General features: G+C 41.0%; 1 long non-coding RNA gene across 1 annotated transcript; it reads left to right on the top strand.

Moving 5' to 3' along the window:
* Positions 1 to 6,548: 6,548 nt before the first annotated feature.
* Positions 6,549 to 7,464, top strand: LOC120935360. Its single transcript, XR_005748431.1, has 3 exons — positions 6,549 to 6,629; positions 6,814 to 6,953; positions 7,119 to 7,464. It is a non-coding gene; the product is annotated as an uncharacterized LOC120935360 (long non-coding RNA).
* The last annotated feature ends 345 nt before the right edge of the window (positions 7,465 to 7,809 follow it).

The raw sequence follows: 7,809 nt of genomic DNA, 5'->3' as shown, positions 1-7,809 counted from the left end.
AGTGGCATGAAAGTAGATATACCACTCCAGGTGTTTTGCAGTTCGCAAAGTGGGAAGGTCTGAAAGTTTTACCATCAGGTAATAGAATATTGTCCCCAATGTTCATATATTGACACAGATTGCATCCTCCACATCGGAAGGTGCCAGGCCTTTTACATGGATCTGTGCGAAATTCACCCACGTATTCACTCTGAGTAAGGCTATCTTTGAGTGACTTGGTTTTACGGTAAGTGATCAAGGGTCTTAATGGTACATAGGGGGCTAGTAATGGATCTACACTTAGCAGATGCCAATGTTTAGAGATAATCCTGCCCACATGTTTGCTCTGCCTATTAAACCTGGTAATGATCCGAAGGGCATTTGGATTTGCATCGGTCGGTAATTTCTTACATTGTTTTTTCTTGGTAAGTAGGTCATTTCTTGGTCTGGCACTGGCTTTTTGAGGCAAGTTAAAGAGTAGCCTCTTAGAAGGAGCCGATCTCTTAGCTTGTCAGCTTCTATTTTAAAGGTCTCATCCTTTGTACAGTTGCGGCGTAGCCGCAAGTACTGGCCAAAAGGAATAGATCTAATTAAAGATACAGGATGTGCGCTTTGTGCATGTAGAATAGAATTACATGCAGTGTCCTTTCTAAACAACGCACTTGTAAGTTTACCAGATGGGTCTTTCTCAATGGTCACATCCAAAAAATTGATTGAAACATCACTATAAGTCATGGTGAAGGTTAAATTGTATGTGTTGTCATTCATGGCTGAAAGGCATGCTAATAACATTTGGGGGGTACCCGTCCAGACCAGCAGGATATCCTCAATATATCGACTCCAGTGTATAATGTGGTCTGTTAGGGGCAAGTAAGCCTCCTCAGACAGAAACCCCTGCTCCCACTCCCCCAGGTACAGGTTTGCGTAGCTTGGGGCACAAGAAGTCCCCATAGCCACGCCCTGTACCTGGAGGAAGTGGGAGCCATCAAATGAAAAAACGTTTCGAGTAAGAACATGTTCCAAGGCTGAAAGCAAAAAATTATCAAAGGTCCGGTTGTCTCGATGGGATTGGGATAAAGTGTGTCTGATCACCTCGATGCCCCTCCGGTGGGGAATGGAGCTATAGAGAGCCTCCACATCAATAGCCACCAGAAGGGCATCAGGGGGAACAGACAGACCATCCAGTTGTTGGAGAAGGTGCAATGTATCTTGAACAAAGGAGGGTAAATTATTGACATATGGACGTATTTGTTCGTCTATAAATTTACTAATGTTTTCTGTGATACTGCCACAACCCGAAACGATAGGACGTCCGGGGGGTGGTATCTTGTTTTTATGAATCTTGGGAAGACTATAAAACGTGGGAATTCTGGGGTGCATAGTCCTTACAAAATTCCACGTTTGAAGATTAATGGTTTTTATAGCATACGCATTGTCAATAAGTTTGTAAAATTCTTCATAAAACTTATTGATCTGCAGCCTAGAAATTTTGGTATACCATTCATTGTTGCTCAAGATTTTTAGACACATCTCTTTGTATTGCTGGTTATTCATAATTACTATATTACCGCCCTTATCCGCTGGTTTGATAGTTAAAGCGGTCCTCCACCCTAAAGTGGAGTCCCGCTGATCGGAACCCTCCCCCCCTCCGGTGTCACATTTGACACCTTTCAGGGGGGAGGGGGGTGCAGACACCTGTCTAAAGACAGGTATTTGCACCCACTTCCGGCCACACGCTACGGGCGAAAGACGGGCATTCCGTCACATCCCGTCTGTCGCCCGTTGTGTGCTGGGAACACTCGGCTCCCAGCACACAGCGTGTGAGCCAATCGGCGGGCGCAGCGCGACTCGCGCATGCGCCGTAGGGAACCGGGCAGTGAAGCCGCAGCGCTTCACTTCCTGGTTCCCTCACCGTGGATGGAGGGGGGAGCAGCAGGGTGACGAGCGATCGGCTCATCCTCTGCTGCGATCACCGCTGGACTCCAGGACAGGTAAGTGTCCTTATATTAAAAGTCAGCAGCTGCAGTATTTGTAGCTGCTAGCTTTTAATATATTGTTTTAGTGGCACATCCGCTTTAATTGTGTTTGTTTGATAAGGTTATCTAGAGCAAGTTTTTCTTTTTTGGTCAAATTAGATGAGCAGTTGGGGTGAAAATTTAATCTGTTGATGTCCCTAGACACCATGGTTAGGAACGCGTTCAGATTCATATTGGCGTTTAGAGCGGGAAATTTATCCGATTTTTTCTTTAATGATGATTGTATTTTAGGTAAAATTATTGTTTTTTCTGGAACAACAGACGTCAATAAGTTGTCCAAATCGATTTTATCAATTAGATCTCTATCATCATGGTCCTCTGATAAATCGACCAGGAACTTTACATCGTGTTCATGTTGGATTAGTTCAGCTTCCTTTGCATCGGGAATATGCTTATTTTTGTCATACATACTTTTTAGGAGTAGTTTTCTTGAAAAAAGATGTAGATCTTTTATGGTTTCAAATCTATCTACATCTGTATCCGGGCAGAAGCTGAGACCCCTTGAAAGGACTGATAGTTCATCTAAAGACAGGGTATAATCAGAAAGGTTAATAATGTTTAAATTTTTTTCCTCATTAGATTGCATAGAGTTCAGCTATGATGTCATATTTGTTGTATTGGTGTCCGTCAGGGGATCCCCCCTGTCCGGCGCTCCAATATGAGGAAAAAGTATGCTAGAGGTTGATTGTTCAACCCCTCCCCCACGTGGTCCAGATAATTTGTTACTTGCACCCTCACCATCAACTAGACCTGAGTTGACTTCCACTGTGCATTGTTTTTTGTTAATGCCTTTATTGGGAGATTTCCATTTATTCTTAAATGTTTTTTTCTTCTTAGGATTGGATACCTGAGAGGAAGAGGAGAGAGAGGAGTTCAAAGAAGTATTGGACCCCTTCTCTCTACCCGTGTCTCGCTTTTTATTGGATTTCTGACTAGCATTAAAATTGCTTTTATTATGCCAATGGTATGCCCTTGATTCCTTAAAAGCAATTTTGTCACGCCAAAACTTTCTCTCCTTGGCAGGTAGAGTATTGCTTGCTAATAGGTCCAAACGGGTTTTAATGCTTTCTTCTTGGGCTTTATAGCCATCAAGGTTTTCACATGATCTTAACTGTGTATAGACTTTATCAATATCCAAATTAAGCCTAGAAATTCTTGTGGAATATTCATCAATCAGAAGTCTCATCATGACGAGACTACATTGTTGTAAATTTTTTTCCCATTTTATTTTAAACGATTCTTCAATGTTTTCAAAAGTGGGAAAAATTTGGATACGAAGTCCTAAAGGGTTCATATCTTCTCTGATATATTGTTCAAAACCCTCAATATGCCATAATAGATGTGCTTTTCTCTCAACTAGTCTTGATAGTTGTGAGAAACATGCCGTCATTTCGGAAGTTTGTGTCTCTTTTTTAGCTTGTTCTCTATATCTGGCCATATGACCCTCAAAATCTTTGGATCTAAACATAGTGGGACCTAATCAAGATGATACAGTAAATCAAGAAAGAAATCACAAAATAGAAAATAAAATATTCTAACTTCAATTAACTTGAGCTAAAGGACAAAACAGTTCAATCACTAAGAGCCGCAAACAAGAAAGGAAAAATAGTCTCTAAAATATATGAACTCTCTATAAATTTTTAAGTAAAAGAGTACATAAAAAGAGTAGACAGTCTCGAGATTGTGGGAAAAAAAGATATGGGGGTTTGGGTATTTGCTACCCTAAATATATGAAAAAGAGGGACCCCACAATCAGGAGAATGTCAGTGTTTGTAAGTCACCACATCCCTAGAGTTATGGAAAAAACATGAAATACCCCCTCAAGGGTGGGACTTTATAAGTGACACAAACACGTGAATGAGTAGAAAAATATATAGCAAATTTATTTAAACAATTTAAGTCAGGACATCATACAGTGTCCTAGCAAGGATAAAAGACCACATGCAAGTGGTATACAGATCCTATTTGTAAAGCAATAAAACAGACATGAGACAAAAATTGGTCCAACCCGACAGCCGTTTCGGTATCTGTGATCCTTCTTCAAGGGGTATTACAGACGATCATTGTGTCAGAGAAATACATGTCTATTAGAAAAGAGATATATACATATATTACATAGAAAAAATTCAACTTAAACAATATTTACAACTCAAGTGACCGAAATTGTTAAAAAACATGGGGAAGGGGAGACAAGAAAAGGACAGCCATACAACTATGTCATTTATCAAAACAGATATGAGCTACTTACAGTCAATAAGATCTGTAGATAGAATCCTGTCTCAGTGTGAAAGTACGCCAAAAACAAGGGGAGAATGCTGTATATGGAGATCAATGTCTCTGTGTTCACGAGGAGGATATACAATCATAGCCTACCAAAAAGGTCCACGCCTAGGGAAGGAAGGGAAAGAGGAAAGAAGAAAAAAAAATAATAATAATAATATATATATATATAATATGTATATATCATTATTTGTTGCATTCAAAGAGTTAAATGCAGACACACATTTATAGCAAAAAAGAGTAACCCCATAGAGCTGGTAATCCAAAAATGGAGAGTAACTTACCAGATATGGAAATCCATATAGGAGAGGGTATGCATGTGCCAGAGAACAAAAGTTCAGCCACAAGGAGACAAACTACCCAGATTATCCAATGTTTCAGGAAGGGTGAATTGCTGGGTGATCGCAGGCAGAGATCACTGGAAAAAGGAATTTAGGAGTATATATAAATAATATGTATGGCTAGTCTGGTGAAGTGTGCATAAAGGCACAGCACCAAAAACAAACAATAAGCCAAACATCAACAACCAGTGGTCCTACCTGCATGTGAGAAGTCTCCATAAGTCCAGCAGACGCCATGACAGTCAGAGACAATAGTGTCTGCAATGGGCTTAAATAGAGTCCATTGGTGGCTATGGCGCATGCGCGCGCGCACATGCTGCGTAGTGACGCAATTGCGTCTTGGGGAAAAAAAACAAAAAAAAAAACGGGATGGGCTTGAATAGAGTACATTAGCGGCATAGGCGCATGCGCGCGCGTATGCGCTGCGTAATGACGCAATTGCGGAAATGACGCTATTGTGATGAAACTCGCAAGTGGACACCAGCACATTGATATCAATGCGGTGACTACACTCGAACAATTATTGCCTGCACAGTCCAAATACATTTAACAGACGCCATGATAGTCAAAAGTATGGACGTCGCATGTGTCGATCAGCATGGTAACACCATTGCTGCAATGACACATGTAGTAGCGTTGGCATGATGACGCAATCGCGGCAGACGGGTATAAAGTCGCAATTATATCAATGTCAATATGGTGATTCCATATATGACATTGATCAAAAATTGAAAATTAAATTAAATTAAAAATTGAAAATGATAAAGGGAGGAGATATCACTTAAATAAGTGATATTGCCAGTGCCAATCCACCCTTACACAAGTATATAACCCGAATTAGGATGACAATGCCATCAATACGGGGAAAAAAATAAAATAAAAAAAGGGGGGGGGTGGAAAAGAAAGAAAGAAGGAAGGGAGATGGAGAGGGCCTTTCGCACAGGGCGTGCCGGATATCGCCCAAATAATGGGAAGGAGCCGGCATGGAGTGTGCGCTGACGCAAGAAAGCAGTAATTACTGCAAATATGGGGGGCAAACATAACAAAACCCAGGTGGTGAACCGTAGGTGCGCATGACATGCCCCCCACGTGCGTCAGGTGGGGGCCAAACAGATACCCTCACCCGCGAAGCATTATACAGCAAATGAGTGTACAAAAAATGGTCGTACATAGTAGAGCATGGATATTTGGAGGTCAAACAAAATGGAGAGGAGGGGGGATGGATGTGGAGAAATCTATTCCTCCCATCCCCCGGAGGAAAATCCCTCCAGAAAAGGGCGATAGCTAACTATTTCATTAAGGCCTGGTTTTCTAGTAGCATCTAGCATGGCTATCCATCTTGTCTCCCTCTGCAGCAAGGTCCTATTCCAGTCGCCCCCTCTACTGTTGGGGTGTATTCTATCCAAAATGAGGAATTTGATTTTAGGGATCATCCCACCATGGGCGTCTCGAATATGGCGCCCCAGGGGGAGGTCTGGGTCTGCTTTCCGCATACATGTAATATGTCTGGAAGCGCGTTTAAAGAAAGGTTGTTTCGTTTTTCCAACGTAAAAAGCCCCACAGTGGCATGAAAGTAGATATACCACTCCAGGTGTTTTGCAGTTCGCAAAGTGGGAAGGTCTGAAAGTTTTACCATCAGGTAATAGAATATTGTCCCCAATGTTCATATATTGACACAGATTGCATCCTCCACATCGGAAGGTGCCAGGCCTTTTACATGGATCTGTGCGAAATGCAGGTAGGACCACTGGTTGTTGATGTTTGGCTTATTGTTTGTTTTTGGTGCTGTGCCTTTATGCACACTTCACCAGACTAGCCATACATATTATTTATATATACTCCTAAATTCCTTTTTCCAGTGATCTCTGCCTCCGATCACCCAGCAATTCACCCTTCCTGAAACATTGGATAATCTGGGTAGTTTGTCTCCTTGTGGCTGAACTTTTGTTCTCTGGCACATGCATACCCTCTCCTATATGGATTTCCATATCTGGTAAGTTACTCTCCATTTTTGGATTACCAGCTCTATGGGGTTACTCTTTTTTGCTATAAATGTGTGTCTGCATTTAACTCTTTGAATGCAACAAATAATGATATATACATATTATATATATATATATATATTATTATTTTTTTATTATTTTTTTTCTTCTTTCCTCTTTCCCTTCCTTCCCTAGGCGTGGACCTTTTTGGTAGGCTATGATTGTATATCCTCCCCGTGAACACAGAGACATTGATCTCCATATACAGCATTCTCCCCTTGTTTTTGGCGTACTTTCACACTGAGACAGGATTCTATCTACAGATCTTATTGACTGTAAGTAGCTCATATCTGTTTTGATAAATGACATAGTTGTATGGCTGTCCTTTTCTTGTCTCCCCTTCCCCATGTTTTTTTAACAATTTCGGTCACTTGAGTTGTAAATATTGTTTAAGTTGAATTTTTTCTATGTAATATATGTATATATCTCTTTTCTAATAGACATGTATTTCTCTGACACAATGATCGTCTGTAATACCCCTTGAAGAAGGATCACAGATACCGAAACGGCTGTCGGGTTGGACCAATTTTTGTCTCATGTCTGTTTTATTGCTTTACAAATAGGATCTGTATACCACTTGCATGTGGTCTTTTATCCTTGCTAGGACACTGTATGATGTCCTGACTTAAATTGTTTAAATAAATTTGCTATATATTTTTCTACTCATTCACGTGTTTGTGTCACTTATAAAGTCCCACCCTTGAGGGGGTATTTCATGTTTTTTCCATAACTCTAGGGATGTGGTGACTTACAAACACTGACATTCTCCTGATTGTGGGGTCCCTCTTTTTCAATTCCCATATTAGTCCTACTATGGCTGCCTCACAGGCTCTGCCCTCTCGATAAACTTTGGGACTTGGTCCGTTATTCAGGTAACCTGATGTCCCCTTTCCTTCCTCTTTTTACCAACCCTTTATTTACATTGGATTTTGAACAACCAGGAACATTTTCCTTGTTGTCATGTCATGGATGTCACTTTCTTTCGTCCCATACCTTCCTCTCCTGGCCCTCTTTCCAGGAAACTCACAAAACACCACCCACTGAGTTTTACCACTACACTCAACTCCATCACTAGGTCACCTCTCTGAGACACAATTCTACTTATCTCTTTCAAAAATGGCCTTTGAACAC

The sequence above is a fragment of the Rana temporaria genome, chromosome 4, assembly GCF_905171775.1.
Source record: "Rana temporaria chromosome 4, aRanTem1.1, whole genome shotgun sequence".
Lineage (NCBI taxonomy): Eukaryota > Metazoa > Chordata > Amphibia > Anura > Ranidae > Rana > Rana temporaria.
Note: the sequence above shows the minus strand (reverse complement) of the source record. Positions and strands in the feature narration are given on the sequence as shown.